At 35.6% G+C, this 19,445-nt stretch overlaps 1 protein-coding gene and 1 long non-coding RNA gene across 9 annotated transcripts in view; one reads left to right on the top strand and one right to left on the bottom strand.

The window, feature by feature from the left end:
* Window positions 1-13,461, top strand: part of LOC119865039 — a 90,369-nt gene extending 76,908 nt beyond the window's left edge. The window contains exon 3 of the long non-coding RNA XR_005375884.1: window positions 13,116-13,461. This is a non-coding gene — a long non-coding RNA (uncharacterized LOC119865039). The remainder of the gene's footprint in view (window positions 1-13,115) is intronic.
* Window positions 1-19,445, bottom strand: part of METTL15 (methyltransferase like 15) — a 238,330-nt gene that overhangs the window by 77,990 nt on the left and 140,895 nt on the right. The gene's annotated exons all lie outside the window — the stretch shown is intronic.

Raw genomic sequence — 19,445 nt, 5'->3', positions numbered from 1 at the left:
AATGTGGATGGAACTGGAGGGTATTATGCTGAGTGAAGTAAGTCAGTCGGAGAAGGACAAACATTATATGTTCTCATTCATTTGGGGAATATAAATAATAGTGAAAGGGAATATAAGGGAAGGGAGAAGAAATGTGTGGGAAATATCAGAAAGGGAGACAGAACGTAAAGACTCCTAACTCTGGGAAACAAACTAGGGGTGGTAGAAGGGGAGGAGGGCGGGGGGTGGGAGTGAATGGGTGACGGGCACTGGGGGTTATTCTGTATGTTGGTAAATTGGACACCAATAAAAAATAAATAAAAAAAATAAGATCCATAGAGATTTTATTTGAACCTTTAGGAATAATTGGCAGGGTGTGCAGTGCTGCTCTCAGGAATTAGGCCATTTATACTTCCCAGGGTTGGGAGATAGTAACAAGGAAAGGTATGTAACTATGCTCCCCTTTCTCTTGTGAGGTCAGCACATACTCATAATTGATCTTTGGCTTGCAGGTAAGTTGCCTGCCCTCCTGTCCCATACCTTACCTGCAAGGGAACACTTTGCAACTGTGTCACAATGATCTTTAAAAGATATTTGTCACTTCCGCTGAAACATAAGCTTCCAGAAGGCAGGGACAGTGTGTTACTTTCAGCAAGTAGGGAGTGTGTATTACCATCATTTTTCTCATAATGGGCTTTGGAAAGACTAACAGACTACCTAACTGAATTGAAGAATAGATGATTAATTTCTCTAAGGGCCAATAGCATATGGATTTTACTTAAGTCACAGATTATAAATATCTTTTTCTACCACATCTAAATTCAATAGTGAACCATACTTTCCTATCTTTTATTTTTCTGCTTATTGTATCCTACTAATTTGGTCTAGGAGTAGTGCTTTGAATGATGTCCAGGGAAGACTTTAGTTTCTAGAAGGATGTGTATCCATTTTGAAAAACAATGTTTCAAGGCTAAAGTCACACATGTGTCATTAATCTCACTAAGGGATTTACACTGGAACAGAAGTACCCCTCTCCTCTCTAAAACCCCTTAAATATGCACAAAAATTTATTATATGGTTTTTAACAATAACCCTCACTAAGATTTAAGCCAAATATCTAACAATAAGGATATGATTAAATAAATTTGAATATTTCTTGCTGATCCACACTTTAGTGCCATAAAGGGTGGCATGATATCAAGTAAAAAAAATTTCAAAATGTTATACATTCAATCATTTCAACTGAAAAATGTGAGAATAAATAAAGATAAAGAGATAAAATGTGTAAAATTATAATCATTTTCTGGTGGTAGGGTGGTGTTATAGGCTCTTAAAGTTTCACTTGAATTTCTTAACCATGTTGTATATATGGCTTACAAATGAAAATGCTTTTAAATTTTTTTTTTAATTTTTTTAAATTTTTATTTATTTATGATAGAGAGAGAGAGAGAGAGAGAGAGGCAGAGACATAGGCAGAGGGAGAAGCAGGCTCCATGCACCGGGAGCCCGATGTGGGATTCGATCCCGGGTCTCCAGGATCGCGCCCTGGGCCAAAGGCAGGCGCCAAACCGCTGCGCCACCCAGGGATCCCTGAAAGTGCTTTTAAAATAGAGAAAATCTTATATTTTTCTATGATCATGAATTTAACATATGTTTACATGTATTTGTGAAGTCGATTCTATCAACAACGAGCTAAGGAAAATTCTTTGTACTGACTAGCTTTTAGCAAGTGGCTATGATATGCCTACCATTAGGGTAGGTAGTTTTAAAGCGTAATTTCTAATCATCATGATAATATTATAAGTTAGGAACCATTATCCTTATCTTAGAGAAGATTGGAATGGTTATGTAACTTGTCTAAGTTTACACAGCTAATAAACAGCAGGGCTAAACTCTGAATCCTGGTTACTATAGAATTCCAAAATTAATGTCTTTTTCCATTACTCAGTGACAAAATAGAATGCAGAGGCATAAGCCCAGACTAATAATGCAAGGGGTATGAGGCATTAATAAAACAAAGACTAATAAAGAAAAATGGGTAAGCAATATAGCAATACAACACGTATTTGGCTTGATTGGCGTCTGTCATCAAAGTCCATTTCTATCTAAAGAGTACAGAGATAAAATCAACAACATAAAAATGCTACCTGCTAGATTACCTTTCTCAGTTTCAATTTCTGAGATAGGTAACTGAAACACACAGGACTCTAAAATAATGCTTTCCAGTGGATTTTACATAAATGTTAATATTCTTTTTTTTTTTAAGGAAGAAAATGTAGTGCCTTTAAGATCATTGTAATGTATGCTGTGTCTAAAACAGTTCACTGAATAATAATAATTAGGCAACAGAAAGCTCCATTCAACAACAATAATTTATGTTATTATTAATAACAACCCACTTTCTCTTTTTAAAATCCATAGAGCTTATTGTGTGAGGCCCAACTTGTCACCTGGCTAATGAGATGCTGATGTACCTTGAATGAGTTGGCAGCCAGCCCATCCTTAGAGTACTTTAATGTGATGAAGAAAAAATAGGTAGAAGGGTAAAGTGACAGCATGAAATAATGTTTTCAACAAAAAAAGGATGCTTTCCCCAGTCTTAGCCTTTTCTCACATTCTCAAAGTTCAGGTTCCCAGTGGTTTGACTGCTATATCACTGCCTGATGACATCTTAACCATCCCTTTAAAGAGTAAGACAGCTGCTTATACAGAAAGTCTTTCCTGGTGAATCCATTATCAAAATTTTTATAGTATTTGTTCTATTCATTCAAATGCATTCACTCACTTAATTATCCACTTGCTCATGCACTCATTTTTATGTGTTCATTCAACAAAAGTTAAAAAATAAATAGATATCTAGTAGAGGTGGATCTCTATTGGACATTTAAAATACAGTGTTTGATTTAGTAATCCAAGAATATTCTGAAGTCATTATCATTAGCCATATGTTACAGATGAAGAAATAGAGATTCAGAGAAGGTAATAAACGCCCAAATTTACAAAGCTGGTATATGACACAGCCAACTCACATCTATGTGACTTAATAGTTTTGCTTTCTCTAATCAGTTTGTTGACTTCTTCAACATATTCCCTAAAAGGTGGGTGCTGAGGCTATTTAGGTAAATTATCTTTTTTCTAAGATTTTATTTATTTATTCATGAGAGACACACACACGGAGGCAGAAACACAGGCAGAGGGAGAAGCAGGCTCCATGAGGGGGGCCCAATGCAGGACTTGATCCCAGGATCATGACCTGCCTGAGCTGAAGGAAGATCCTCAACCACTGAGCCACCCAGGTGTCCCTATTCAGGTAAATTAGATGTGGTCACTCTATCCTTGAAGAGTTCACAAAGTATGTAAGGGAGACAAAGTGTAATGAAGCAAATGTTCAGATATATAAGCATCAGATATATTTCAGATATATAAGTATATTGAAAAAGTGAGCAACTTCAGGAGGATGGTGAAAAGGAAAGTTCAGGAAGGATCCAAAGTAATGATACATAAGCCTACTCCTAAAAGTAGAGGGATTTGGGGAGATACGTAGGGGGCAAGAGAAGACATGAAGAAGGACATACCCTGCAGAGGAAGATCATATACAAAAGAATGGAAGTGAGAAAGCAGAAAGTTAGTCTGGGAACCTGACTGGTGAGCAGTTTGGTGCGGACACAGAGTGCCATGGTGGGGAGGGCAGTGAAGAAATTAGGTTAAAAACAAACAAACAAAACAAAACATGCAGATGCCAGATCATGAAGGACTTTTTTTTTTTCATGTTAACGTGTTTAGATTTTTGTCCTACAGATCATAGGAGACCTATTAAGAATTTTATGAGGTGTGATATTATGAAATTTCTATTTTATAAACAAAACTTTGTAAGTATACTTTGTTTCATTTATTTATTTTTGTTTCAAGTTTTTATTTAAGTTCCAGTTAGTTAACACATAGTATAATATTGGTTTCAGGAGTAGAATTTACTGATTCTATAACACCCAGTGCTCATCACAAGTGCCCTCCTTAACACAAATCACCATCACTTGGGTAGAGTTCAAGATGGAGAAGGTTGAGACAGACAAAAAAATAGAAACCAGTTAGAAGACTGAGGTAGTAATTCTGGCAAAAATGATAAAAGTTTACAACAAAATAATGGCAGTGGAAACCCAGGGTAGGGGAAACAGAAGGATGTAAGAGACATTTAGGACACAGAATTGAAAAGTTCTAGTGATAAACCTTTTCAATTCAACTCAAGGTTGATTTGAAGGTTTTGATTTGGGCTTTTGGGTAAATGTGTTTAGGCGCATTGGAAGAAAAAGAGGTAAGCAAGGTAAGATTTGGAACACTGAACTTTATATACTTGTAGGATAAATAGACTGCAATGTTCAGAGTCAGGCAAGTATTGGCCTAGAATTCAGTAGAAAGGTTTGGGCTGCAGTTGGGAATACAGAGGATGTCATATCTGTGGAAATGGATATAGATGCCCAACATCAAATGTACTGTGGGAAAAGAACCAAAGGGAGAAGTTCAAGTAAATAACAACGTTTAAGGCACAAGCAGAGCGAGAGGAATTAGTAGTAAAAAAAGTATAATCAGAGAGGTGGGAGGGAGATAAAGGGAGATTATGTCATCATAAAAGTCAATGGGAAGGGGGGATGGTTAGAAAAGACAAAGGGAGTGACAAAATATTTGGCTTCATTTTAGAATTAGTTGTTTAGATATCCAATATCCCACTAGAGCTTAGACTTCTTATGAACATGTAACTGGGATATATACATATATGTAACATATGTAAAATTTTAAAAGACATATATGTATACATATATATGTATCTATCTATCTTTAAAAAATTTACTGAAAGATAAGGAAAGTATAAAAAGTGAAGTCATCAAAAGGAAATAATCAAGAGATTAGAACTAAAAGAGCAGTGCTTGTCCTGGTTTATTCATATTTCAGTGTTTTAGAAGAAAAGGTTAGTAGTCAACTACAAAATGGCATAGCTTGATACACAAAATTGATGCTAGTAATGATCAGGATTATGCTATAAAATGTCACATAATAGAAATAAAACAATGAGAATTAAGCTTACTAGCACCACAAATCATGACATGAAACATGAAATAATAAAAACAATGAGAAAGAGTGAAGTAATATTTGAGAAGAGAAAATATTAGTGATGAAATAAGATAGAGAAGGGCCCCACTACTTCTGTTTATGCTTGGATCCTTTGTATTGAAAATTCTCCTCCTAGACTTGTCCTTTGGCTACTTATTCTTCCAAGTCTTTGTTAAAGTCCTTTTCTTCAGGGAGGGCTCCCTTAAGCCCTTAATCAGGCTATATCCCCCTACTATACTTTCTCATTTATTCTATACTTTTTTCCTTAACATTTAGACAATTTATAATTCTCTATTTATTTGAGTGTTTATTTGCTTACTGTTTTTTCCACTGAGGCACATAAAGATTAAATAATTTGCCCAAATCACACAGCCCCTAAGTAACAAAACCAGGATTTGAATACAGTTCTGTCTTATTTGAAAGTCTATATTCTCTACCACACTGCCATGAAGATGATTAAAGCTGGACAAAGTGCTATGATAGTTTAAATCAAAGCCTATATCCTACTCAGGAGATCAGGAATGTAATTATGAAAAATTATCCACTCCCAGAATTTATGCTGGGCCTTAAGAGTGGAGGTGTTTCCAAACAGTGGAAATGGGAGGGTAATTTTTTGTTTCAGTTTTTAAATTTCTTGTTGTTGTTGTGTCCAAGGTAGAGGATACAGCATGATCAAAGACAAGAGCAAGGAAAGTACAAGTCATGTTTGGGGAAAAAGGACAGGACAATTAGGTAAGCATATAGGAGGATGATAAAAGCTAAGTGTGGAAACAATAGCTCAGGACAGATAATGGAACCAAATACATCAGACTTAGGAGTCTGGGATCAAATGCATCAGCAACAGAAAGCCAATGAAAGTTTTTGAACAAGGAAATTATATGATTAATAAAGTTGTAATGTCTTACGGTCCTGGCTAGATGTTAAGGAATGGAGCAAAGCCCACTCAAATTGACTGAAGATATAAAAAAATAAATAAATAATAAAGGAAATGTAGGGATCACAAATAGCCAACTATAGACATTAGACTTTCAGGGAATTGGAAAGCTATCAGACAAGCACTCATTCCACACCTGTTTGTGTGTGCATTTTTGTGCATTCGTGTGTGTGTGTGTGTGTGTGAACATCTCCTCCATTTTCTGGACATCTGTTCTTTCTGCAAATTTATTTCCTTCACTCTGCTCTTGGTTCCCAGTTCTCTTAACTGTGACTTTCACTTTGCTCTGGACTGATAGAGAGGCAAATCTGGTCTCAATTCTACATTCCAAATGCCATATAATTATAGTTTCTGGGTTTTGTGGCTCACATTTTTGAGAGAAGTATCTAATTTGTATGACCTTCAGTTGCTTCTGGGGTGACCTGGTATAAATGTGGCTGCCTAGATCCAACCTCTTTCTTTATCAAGTATCAGAAATGGGTAGGGTTCTGGGCAATTCTAAGGGAAGAGAGTGTGGGCTAGACAGATACTCCTAAATATGTGTAACAAGTTGATTTAATGAGAGAGTGAAAGCAGATACCTTTAAGGAGACTATTGTAATAGTCTAAACAAGAAATAAAACAGTGGTAGATGTGGAAAAGAGAACTGAATCAAAGCCACATCTGGGTAGAATTTAATAAGCGATCAATGGAAAACTGTAGGGGTGCGGGAAGAGTGTCAGAAAATGATTCAAAGCTATCCCTGAACTTTCCATGCCAGAGACTAGGAAAATGCCTATTTTAATTTCCTAAAATATTAGAGACTGGATATTTCACCTACTTACCCTTTATAAGAAAGTAAGATTGGGACCAGAGAGGAAAAAGTGACTTGTCTTGAGTAACAGTCAATTAGTACCAGAGTAAGAATTGAGACTGAGGGAGATTGGATTTGGCCAAGGAGTGGTGATAAAAATCTGGACCTTGGGTGGAGTAGAGGAAATGGTGCTGCAAGATTTCCAAGATAATAGGCAAGACAGCATTCCATGGGAAGAGTTAAAGATACAAAGTGAAAGATACCTGTGTTAGTAAAGTCAAGAAAACAGAATTGGGCACTGCATGATAAGAGATAAGGAGGAAGCTGATCAGGACTAGAGCTAGTTATATTCAGGTAGGTATAGAACGTGTTTGAAATCAGGCTAGCTGGGAACCAAGAACAGTGAAACGGAGTCTTATTAGTCACCAGTGGCGGTGTGAGTCAGATGCTAGATTTGCACGGTCAGCCAGCCAACTGGAAGCAATTGAATGGTATCCAGGTACCATATGCACAGCAAACCCAGGAAGTGAAGATGATTTTGGTGGAGAAAATTATGAATTTGCCACATTACAGATTTTGAGATTGGGGTATTGACAAGAAATTCAGGGAGATGCCCTGCAGACCACTGGAAATGTGGGAGTAGATCTTGGAAATGTGGTCCGAGCCAGCACTATGTCTGCCTATCTATTTATCAGATGACCTGCTAAAAGTGACACTCTAGAGAGAAGAGAAGTCATTACAGTGTAAGCCTTATATTTGGTGGGGTGGGTGGGAGAGAGGGTAAGAAGAGAGAATCTCAAAATAAGAGTATTAACCTTGGATGGTAGAGTGGTTTGACTGCCACTGGAGATTTCGAGAAACCATAAATTTTTTCACACTTTGGTAGCATATTAGAAGAACTGTTATACAACAGTTATACAACAATTCTTTCAACAAAACATTACTGAAAAAGACACAAATTACATGGTTCATTTTGTTTACATAGATGCATTATTTTAAAGGGAAAAAAAAAAAACTTCCCACTAGTCACAGCCAATTTCCAGAAAAACTCCCTCTTTAAAGCATTATTTAAATAACTACAATCCTGAGGAGAAATCTATTACATGATTGGAATTGTACTAAGTAGTTCTTTGAGCTTTGGTCATTGTGCTATTACCACGTAAATCCAATGGCAGCCATTTTAAATGGAACCAGTGTAAAACTGCCAAACAAGGAAAAGCTAAGGATGACTATTGCAGGAATTAAATCCTTTACTTTAGGGAGCTTGGATCCTAGGCAAAGAGAAAGAAAAATGGGCTGGTGAGAAAAGAGGGAAGAAAGAAACAACTGGAACAAAAGCAGAAACTAAAACACATAGCAAAAGATTACATAAGTAGAAGCCAGGAGAAACTAAAAACAAGAAAGAAAAGATCTGAGTAAACAGAAGCTACTGATCCTAGAAAAGTTAGTCGTAGAAGCCAGACATAGAGAATAACCAAGCCAAAATAATGATAATTTACTAGAGCAGAGAGACAAAGAGATTTCCTATTGAGGCTGCAACACGATAGTTCAGTTGCCAGATTGTGTAGTATCCTGAACAACCTCTGAGTTGTCTTCCAGTCACTCAGAACCCTCGCTGTGAGCTCAGATAACTCTTTCTTATTAACATGAATAGCTTTATAATGATTCCTTCTTATAATCACATATAGCTTGTAATAACCCTTTATCACGTAAGTCTGCCTAAATGCCTCTTTGATGTCTACAATTTCAATGGCCTAACTTACTTTTTGCATAGCAGGTGGGTAATCAGGTGGAAAGGAGGAAGGGAAAAAGGAGGAAGCAAGTGTTTAACCACAACAAATAAACAAAGTAAGCAGGGTTCCTAAAGGGGATGTGTCTGTATGCAAAACCCACTGAAGGTATGTTCATACCATATACATTTATGCATATGTGTTTGGTGTGTGTGTGGTTGTGTATAAAATCAGCAGATGAAATAAAAAGGAAGAACTGGAGATAACAACAAATGAGCACAAATATGAAATAACTAAGTTATTTACTACATTTAAAATAAATTAACATTTAAAATAATTGATAGAGACTATAATGAAAGAATAGGAACAAGAGTATTTTTAAAAAATAGAACTTGGAACGACTAGTGAATTTAAAAATTCAACAAATTGATTAAACAGCAGATTAGCTATTTCTTTAAAAAAGCTTTGGTGAACCAGGAAAGGATTTTACCTAGATTGCAACACAGAGAGACAAAGACACGGGAAATATGAGAGACATGGTGAGTAAAAACTGCTGCCCAGGAGTCAAGAAAGTAGAGAAATAAATATGGAAGGAAATAATGTCTGGTATTTCCAGAAATGGAAAAATATTAAAGAAGTTCATTCTGCTTCATTAATGACCAATAAAAACAAAGTCACAACCAAGCTCATCACAATTAAACATCAGTGACAGGAAAATCTTTAAAGGTAGCCAGAGAAAGAAAAAGACCAACCATAAAATAATGACAATTAGACTTTTCATCAACCATAATAAATGTCAAGATATAATGAAATATTACCTCCAAAGTATCGAGTGAAAATCATAAACCTGTTGACTCTGTACTCAACTAATTATTATTCAAAAGTGAGGGCAAAAAATACATTTAGACAAGTTATGAGACTGTATCATTCATAGATCTTCACTGAAAATATCAAAATATGTACTTGGGTAAGAAGAAAACTGATCTCAGAAGGGAGTGGGAATCATATGCTAAGAAAAAAAAAAAAGTAAACATAACGATATATCCAAACTACCTATGAAGACTACTATCTAAATAGGGAAAATCATTTTTTTAAATCTTAGAAGATGAAAACTTTGTCTTTATCATTCACTCAGCTTCATTAATGCCCACCACAAAGTGGACTTACAATAAATACTTGATGATTAAATGAACATGTAATGTAAATTTGAAATGTGTCTCATCTCAATGTTAAGCCAAAGTCCCTGCTTTGCTAATGAGGAAACTGAAAATACAGAGGACTGACCCAGTATTGTATGACATATTGAACCTGATTTACCCTTCAGAGAACAGAAAAGACATTATAATGTCAAGAAAATTATGACAGTCTCTCTTATTATTATAGGTCTGAGTCTACCTAACAATAAAAAGTGCCTATTGCTGAACAAACTAGTTGGTTGTAAGACTTCATTAGCTGTCTTTGGTCCCATCCATTTTCTGAACATCACAAGAACTACAAAGAAACGGACACTGATTTATTCATTCAAGAAATAGAAATTAAACATCTATTATAAGTCAAACGCTATATCAGGTCTTGAGGATGCAACCATGAAAAAGATATATCTAATCTTTACTCTCAGAGTTAGTAGTCCAGCTGATAAGAAAGTAATTAAATGAATAACTATGCATTACGAGAATATGCGATATCAGCAAGTATTTCCTATTGCTTACTGTATGTTATATGCTAACGTAAGGGGAGAGTGTATGTCTTCAGGTTTATAATATGGTAGAAGAGATTCCAAGTAATTAAAAATATGTAAGGCAATACACAGTCACATAAAAAATAAACAGATAAATTACAATGCTTGGGAAACGGCAAAACTGCTATATTCTTTTTTTTTTTTTTTTTTTTTTTTTAGAAAACTGCTATATTCTTGCCAAAAACAGAAAGATGATGAAAGACACAAAAAGTTCTATATATAAAAGATATGAAAAATATAGATTCCTTTTATATTTAAATTCCAAGGAATATCTTTTCCAGGTATTCCATAATTTCTCAACTTTGACACAAAGCAAAAGATGTGAGAGAAAAGAATTTGGAAGTATTTTTGCTAGTTTTCAGTTATGATTAAAGCTTGGGCATCAAAATTACTCTTTCATCCACTATTCCCCCTCCCAGCCCTAGAAATATAATCTTTGATCTTTATCAACCTATTAACATTTGGGGTTCTCTTTCTTTGACATTCTTTTGGGATGATTTAAACATTTAAACTTTAAAATGAAAGCAGATGCTTGTCCTCAAAAAGCGTTCCCAATGTATAAATATGATAGCTGATGTCTGAAAACTCCTTTTAGGAAAAGCGTTGCACACTGTTGATCCTTTCAGTACTTTAAGAGTAAAGTAAGGACATGTTATTATACCTCTCATGTAGACGAGATACATGATGATCTCCAAAACAAGATGGTAGCACAATTAATATAGAAGCCTGCTTGATCTTAATTCTTAAATTGAAAGTCTCGTAAATATCTGGTACCAAATTCTTAAGACTTCTGAATAACTAGTTATAGGAACAAATAATCTTTCTTCTTCTTTTTTTAATCAATAAAGATAAAGGCAAGAAGGCCAGACTACTTATACACATCTTTACAAAATTAATACCCATGTGAAAACTGCTAAGTGCAGAACATGAAGTGCCAGCAGATCACTTCAATTTTCACTTGTAGAAGTACACAAAACAGGGATCCCTGGGTGGCGCTGTGGTTTAGCGCCTGCCTTTGGCCCAGGGCGCGATCCTGGAGACCCGGGATTGAATCCCACGTTGGGCTCCCGGTGCATGGAGCCTGCTTCTCCCTCTGCCTGTGTCTCTGCCTCTCTCTCTCTCTCTGTGTGTGACTATCACAAATAAATAAAAATTAAAAAAATAAAATAAAATAAAATGTTAAAAAAAAAGAAGTACACAAAACATAAAATAACAAGAAATGGAGCAATGAAGTAAAGGGATGCATTTCCCTTCTTTTGTTCCATAGAGGCAGTCTGAATTTTAGCCATCATCAGTAGCATCCAGAGGATGTGATTATACTAAATAATTGTTCTAAAAACCTGACTCAACAAGGTCACAATTAGGATAGTGGATACCAAGATAATGGGAAGAAATTCCAGGGATTTGGAATTCTACTGGGCCCTGGGATTGGACCTTGAGTTGCCTGTCTTCTACTCTCCTCAGCCTTCTGAAATCTTACCTGCTTCTTCATTTATTTATTCGTTTTTTTTTGTTTGTTTGTTTTTTCACGTCTGCAGTTAATGAGTATCTACTGAGTGCCAGGGACTTTCCTATAAATAGCTATCACTTCTCCCCCTAAAAGACTCAACTCAACGGTCTCCTTTCTGTAACTTCGACCTAACCCCTTCTCCACAATAATTCAATCCCTCTCGCCACATCAAAATCAACTTCTCCTTTTTCTGAGTTCTCATGCCTTTTTGTTCATGACTCTATTATATCAACATTTTGTTCATGACTCTATTATATACAGCATTTATTACCTGTACAGGTGACAGGTATTACCTCTACAGGTGACAGAGTGAGCTGCTTTTATGACTGTCTCCTCTATGAGCCTGCGTGATCCTGGAAGACCGAGCTGTCGGCATTCTCTAGCAACGGTTCATACTGCACCCTAATCATAAGAAAAGGATCTATGGTAGTGTCCTAAGTAAGAGCACAGGGTCTAGAATGAGGTTGCCAGCTTCTAATTCCAGCTCCAGTTGACAAGAGATGAGTTACTTAGATTGTGCTTCAGTTTACTCATGTGTAAAGCTGTGATAAAAACAGTACCAACCTTGGGGATTACTGGTGAGGATTGAGCTACATAAAAACAATTTGGGATAGAGTCACATATTTGCTCAGTAAGTGTTAGCTAACATTTATTATTATTATTATCATCATCATTATTATTAAATTAGGCATGGGCCTCAGTCACTTGAGATTAGAGCAATCCCTGGTCCCCACTTGATACTTCAAACTGAGAAATGCCAGATTCTTTTAGAAGGAAAGAAGATTTTCAGGTTTTTTATTTCTTTCTCTTTTTTTTTTCTCCACATTTCATTCTCTTCTGAGTTGGGTTTCTTGTACAGAATGTCTCTTGGAAAGATTACTTATTAAAATAAGAAATAAGTTTACTTATGAAATGTCATTTGATAATTTAGTTGGCATGAAGTTACCATACTAATGTACACAGTGTATAACAGATTGAACTCAAGAGATTTAAATGACAGAGTAAGTGCATTATCATAGGCGGTGACAATGACAACTATGACTCACTGGCAAGCCGTCCAAATTTGACTGTAAGTTTGACCATGTCATTTTCCACCAGAGTGACAATCGAACTCTCTGACATCCTCATTTATTTCTTAATCATGGCAATGTTAGTATACAGAGCGCTTTTTGCGGAAGATGGAAGGAGCAACATGTGGGCTATTAAAACAAAGGGATGGCAAACTAGTCTGACTAACTTCATCACAAACAGTTCCACTGAAATTTGATGGCAATGACTATTTCTTAACGAATGCTACACTTTGTTTTGTATTTTAATATTTCTCTCCAGATTAACAGAACTTTCCTTGAAAAAGAGGATTTCAGAGAAGCTGATACATAAGCTATGATGGCTTACTGTGGAAAATATACCTTATATGTACCAAAGCAGCAGATGAGGATTCTTCTTCTTTTTTCTAAAAGTCACATAATCCATAAAGGAAGAACAGCTTGGAATGAAGCAATTAGCCTATCCCAAATCTGCAGCTGTGGATAGGTATTTGTTGGTATAAGACCACAGTCATGGTTCTGACTAATGCACCTGTTTGCTCTCAGGTCACCCCAGGTCTGGATAGAGACAAGAAAATGCTTACAGCCGTATTTACACTTTAAAATTCACAGAGAAAAAAATAAATAAATAAATAAAATTCACAGACAATTTTCTTATGTACCATCTCATTTATTGGTCATAGCAAGAATTCGTTATTCTTCTTTTCCAGGGAGGAATTAAGATCAGAGGAGATAAGTGACTTAACTCAAGTTCACTGAGCAAATAAATAGCAGAACCAGACAAAGAACTTGAGAATTTCTGATTCTATGCCCTGAAGAGTCTCAACCTATTCCTCAAGCTGTTTCAATTTATACTGAATACTTTGATGCCTGGGTCTCCCACTTCCTCAGTGTGAAGGGCAGAGTACAATTGATTCTCAGTAATACCTATCAACTTATACTTTTTCCCCCTGAATTTTCATTTTACTTTGGCTGGGAATGTACACATCTTTTTATTGATTTATTTGTTCAACAAGCATTCATTAAGCTCTGGCGATGTACCCAGTTCATGACTCAGAATAAAGGTTACATAAAAGTTCCAGTCAGGGAATAATAAGTCTATATATTTAATCAACAAGAATCAAACATATTTAAGAAGCTTATCCCCCTCCTTTTTCACATTCAAAAATTGATATTGTAAGCTTTTTGTCACTTCTTAATTATTAGTGCATTGATTATCTATTTTTGTGAATTTGAATCTAAATCCTAGTGATCTAAAAAGTGGTTGGCATACTTTGATTTTGGTGTGAGTTTGGAAACTGTAAGTGAATTTCAATATATTAATTTAAACAAAACATAGTAGGGTTATGGACAAAGTAACAATGGTTACATCATAAATATTATTCACTTCCATTTCAAGAAGAGAAAGATAAGGCCTAGAACTGTTTGAGTTTACATATAAAGCAAGCTGTTGAAGCAGGACTTGAGGTAAAATCTATTTCCCTTGATGTATCCAGAGAATGGAAAGAGCAATGGAATATAGAATAAAACATGCCTAGCCTTTTGAGAAAATATTCAAAGGCACATCTAGAACCAATGCCATTTTTAAGATTACATAATTCAAATACACATTAATTCTATAAAATCTAGACCACAGCCAGGTGTTTTCTACAAAATTAAGTGTATAAATCTTCTTTTTCCTGGAGAGCTTAAGATATTTTTATATGTATCATTTCCTATTATTAAAAATTCTTAATAAAAATATTTTATTAATAAAAATATTTTATTAGTTTTCTTTTCTTCACAGAGTCTCTAAAGAATAAGGGAGGAAAGATATCATTTCAGCCTAAAGATGAATAAACTAAAGTATTGGGAAGGCAATGGGTTTTTGTAATTTACCCGAGTACTTTAGTGTTGGTGCCATTAGAGCATTTTGGTATGGGAGGGAATTCACTGTTCATGACCTCCAAGACTGAACACCAATTTTTTAGTTACACTGATGTTGTTTCACTGAATACCAACTTTATAAAAGCAGAACCTTCCTGATCTGTGTGATTTTATTTTATATATTAACCTTGAAAGAGCATTTACCAAATGCCTTCCAAGGGCCAAAATTATGATAAGCACGGGGGGCCCAGTGATGAGTAAAAGAGTCATGACAGTGCTCTCATAGTGCTTATTATTGGAGCAGCATCATCCAAAAAAATATAATGCGATCGATCCACATATGCTACTTAAAATTTTCTATAGCTACATTAAAAACGGTTTAATACTGTATGTAACCCAACAATTTCTAAAGTGTTATCATTTTAACACAAAATGAACATATAAATTTTTGAGATAAATTAAATACTCTTTTCAAACCAAGGTGTGTATCTTACATATACGACCTTTCAATTAGGAGCAGCCACATTTCAAGAGTTCCACAGACACATGTTCCACTGGCAACTGTACTAGATAGTATAGGTCTAGGGGAGAAGTTAAATAGGAAGCAAACAATAGAACAGTGTAAGTGCTACGACAGGGAAATGCAGTGCTACAGGAGCATGGAGGAGAGCATCTCGACCACTGTGTGTAGAGCTAGAAAAAAACTTCTGGCGGAAGTGACACTTCACCTTGGCATTACCTATAGGAAAGGATAGGAGTTGGGTGCTTTAGTATTGATGTTAATAATACACAAGGCCGGGATCCCTGGGTGGTGCAGCGGTTTGGCGCCTGCCTTTGGCCCAGGGTGCCATCCTGGAGACTCGGGATCGAATCCCACGTCAGGCTTCCGGTGCATGGAGCCTGCTTCTCCCTCTGCCTATGTCTCTGCCTCTCTCTCTCTCTGTGTGTGATTATCATAAATAAAAAAAAAATTAAAAAAAAAAATAATACACAAGGCCTGTAAGTGAGCGTGACAATGGTGTGCTGGGAAGACAAGACTATAAGAACTTTGGTATGGTTAGAACAGAGATTATTATGACTAAGCAAGAAAGATGAAAATGAAAAGACAGGTAGAAGCTGTTCCATGAGAAGCTTTGCAAATCATGTAAAGGAATTTGGATTTTATTCCAAGGAATTCATCCTTTCTAAAGACTTTAGGCCTCTGTTTCTGGAACTAGCAATTTCAAACTGAAATGTGCTCCTCTTCACTGAAATATAAGGGAGGAGTAAGACAGATGGAGATAAGGCTAAAGCATTAGAGGTGATGAAGAGTTTGGTTTTACATTAAATTAGTCCCTCAGGTCATTTGCAAGTCTTAGATTTCATAAATCTAACTTTTCAGCTATAACCGTGTTAGAATAGAAACAGGGCTTAACAAAATGTGATTTGTTATTTATGAATTATTTTTGTAGGGAACACTAACATGTGTTAGATATTAGTATTAAAATTTCTGGCTAGTAGTTCTGAATAGTATGTATGAATAGTGAAGTCCCACAGGTTATTTTGGGAATTATAAATTACTAATTTGGTAATTCCCAAAGTAATTTATGGTAGTTGTAAGTGTCCTGTTCCAATCTGCAGCCTTGAACCTGTCCTCGTGTTCCATGATATGGAAGAGTACTGGAACTCAGTTAGTTTGTCCTAGCAAAAGGCATCAGGCTTTAGGTTCTACAAATAACAACTTAATCACTTGAACTATTATGTAATTCTACTAAATATATTGTGATTACAAGTGTGGTGATCTTCCTCGTTCTAATGGATTATTAGCTTTTTGAAAGCAAAGGAAGTGATTTATATTTCCATCAATATATGGGTTTTACTATGTGTCAGGAACTGTGGCATATTTCCCAGAGTGCTTGATCATCTTGAACATACTTAGTATGAATTTTATTACTCGGACATCGTACCAGGTTGAATAGTGAACCCCAAAGTGTGCGTTTACTAGGTACCTGTGAACACGACTTTATTTGGAAATGGGGTCTTTGTGGATATCATCAAGTTGAGGACATATTCTATTAGCGTGGGCCCTAAACCCAATATGTCTGATGTCCTTATAATAACAGGAAAACCTGCACACAAAACTTGTCTGGGCAGAATCCCATGGGATAGTGGAGGCAGAAACTCAGTGATGTAGCCAAGGAACACCAAGGATTGCTGGCAACTGCCAGACACTTCAAATAGTCAAGCTGATATACTCGGTAGAGGTGAGTCATGTAAAAAATGCAATTCTCCCCTAGAGTCCTGCCAATACCTTGATTTTGGACTTCCAGCCTCCAGAACTGTGGTAGAATAAATTCCTGTTATTTTAAGCCACCAACTGTGTGGTATTTTGTTACTGCAGCCCTAGGAAACTCATACAGGAACCTTATTGGGCCCTCCATTGCTTTCCATATTTCTCTATGAGCAGTTCTCTGAAGAGATTTCTACTTAATGGACTTGACAAATTAATCCCTTTCTCTGTTAAACTGTCTCAGGGTAGTATTTTACTTGGAGCACTCCTATATAGTCCTGCTCCCACCAAAAGAGCTATACCCTTATAGCTATACCCTTATAGCTCTTTTGGAGAGTATAGAGTAGTTGTTATTGCCATTAAATAATTTAATCAAATACTACATAAACTGGTGAAATATGAATGCAAAAGGAAAGATATATGTTATTCCCATGAAAACTAACCTAGACACTTGGAGACTCTCGATAAAGAGAGTAAAAATGTAAAAAATGCAATCAAATTAGAGGTACATGAGGTAATTATGAAAGATTAAAAAATTATGAAAATATAGAAAATATGCTCAGATTGCCTTGTAAGTACCTTTAAATTCTAACTTCATTATAATAAAAATAAATCCGAGCTTGTAGAAGATATGCCATGGGTGTGGTTTATCTAAGAATGGACTTTGTAGAACCACAATTAGGACCCAAGCATCTCCATATATAAATACGCATAGGTTCTATAATTCTCCACATGTACCAACTTTTTCTATTACCCACACAGAACTCCAGACTACAGTTAATAAGAGGGTTTCCGATACAAATAGAGGGACGATGTTCACTATATTTTTATTCAGTCACTTACTAGTCAGTAAACTTTGTGGAGAGAAGCTCTGATCTGCTCCCCATTCTACTGTTACTATTCAGTATAATGCCTGGTATATAGGAGCTTCTTCCAAATATTTTTTGAAAAAAAAGTACCACGAAATGCAACTCCCCCCCCTTTTTTTTGTTTTTACCTTTTCCATGGAATTATATCATCAATAAATCTGCATTATTATGGGCTGATTTGAGCCATAAAAATGGATTCCTTATAGAGAACTGAATCTTTTAATGGTATTTATTAGAGCCTACACATATATGAATATTCTTATTTTTATGATATCATCTCTCATAGCCCTTATATGCTTTTGACATCATAATCTTTCTGAAAATACTTAAATTATTCCTATTCTACATCTTGATATAATTTCTGTGTAATGCCACAGTATTGTGTATTATTACCCCAAGTTGGCAGATTAGGGCCCTGAGACAAAAAAGTTAAGTCAATATCTTAAAGGCAAATTCCCAGTTATGCCTAAAATTCATGAGTTTCCAAATTCTAGATTAGTACTGACTTTGCCATTAATTAGGCATTAATTAGGGTTACCTTGGAGGAAACTACTGACCCTCCCTGAGGCTCAGTTTCTTTAGCTATCAGGTGAGGTTTTTTGACTGGATGACCTCTAAGATGCCCTCAGCCCAGAGTACTCATTTTCAGCACCAGAAAATCCTGGATTTTCTCATGTATAAAAAAATATGACTTTTCACTGCTCATCTTTCCAATATGAGAGACAGAGAACAACACAGACAGCTAAAGAATGACAGAATGGGTAAGGTAAGGTGGTCATGTTTAGTGAGTATAGAGTGGAAAGAAAGGGATACAAGATAGAGGGTGAATTAATGCAGCCTGCTAGTACAAACTCTTTTTTGGAAAAATACTATGGAATATTTTATGATCATTTAACCCACAATAATTTTGCTCCTACTTGACAAGAAGAATCTCAGTGGTAAGTTGGAAAAAAATTTAAAGACTTGGTCAACTCTTTATATTTTGTTATCCTAACTAAGTAAAATAGTCTTATTAAATTATATCATAAAACAATCCCTAGATGAGCTCTAAATCTTGATCTGAATGAATTTATAATCAAGTTTTATTCCTTAAACTATAGATAATATTACAGAGAGGTAACCAATATCAGGTTCTTTTTATAAGCTACACAATTACTTATTTTCTTTACTTCTTGAGCTACTTAAGTGACTTAGTAGGAGCCATTGAAAAGAAATCCTAATACATTTGGTAAACAAAAATGATGTAGGGTTTCAGATGGCCCAACAAGATGAAGAATGTAACACTGGAATTCTGCTAAATTACTGCAGGAGTTGTATTTTTGCCTTGGAAAACTTTCATCATGGAACACAGCTGTGAAACAACTTTGGCTTCAAACAGAAAGGCTATAATAAAGCGCCTCCTAGCTAGACTTAAGTTCAAGAGGTTTATGGTGGCAAACAGCAGAAAAGATGAAATGTTTCAATAAGCCCCTCAGGCTGATTTAGTTAGCATTCACAAAGTAGAATAACCTATACATCACATACCCTTTGTTAGCTGGTTGTTTAGAATAGATGTATGAGTCACTGGATTTTATTTTAGCAGTTGGGCATTGCAATTCTCCTTTTGCCC

Source organism: Canis lupus, chromosome 21, assembly GCF_011100685.1.
Source record: "Canis lupus familiaris isolate Mischka breed German Shepherd chromosome 21, alternate assembly UU_Cfam_GSD_1.0, whole genome shotgun sequence".
NCBI classification, from domain to species: Eukaryota; Metazoa; Chordata; class Mammalia; order Carnivora; family Canidae; genus Canis; species Canis lupus.
The sequence above is the reverse complement of the archived record's forward strand: the minus strand, read 5'-3'. Positions and strand labels throughout refer to the sequence as shown.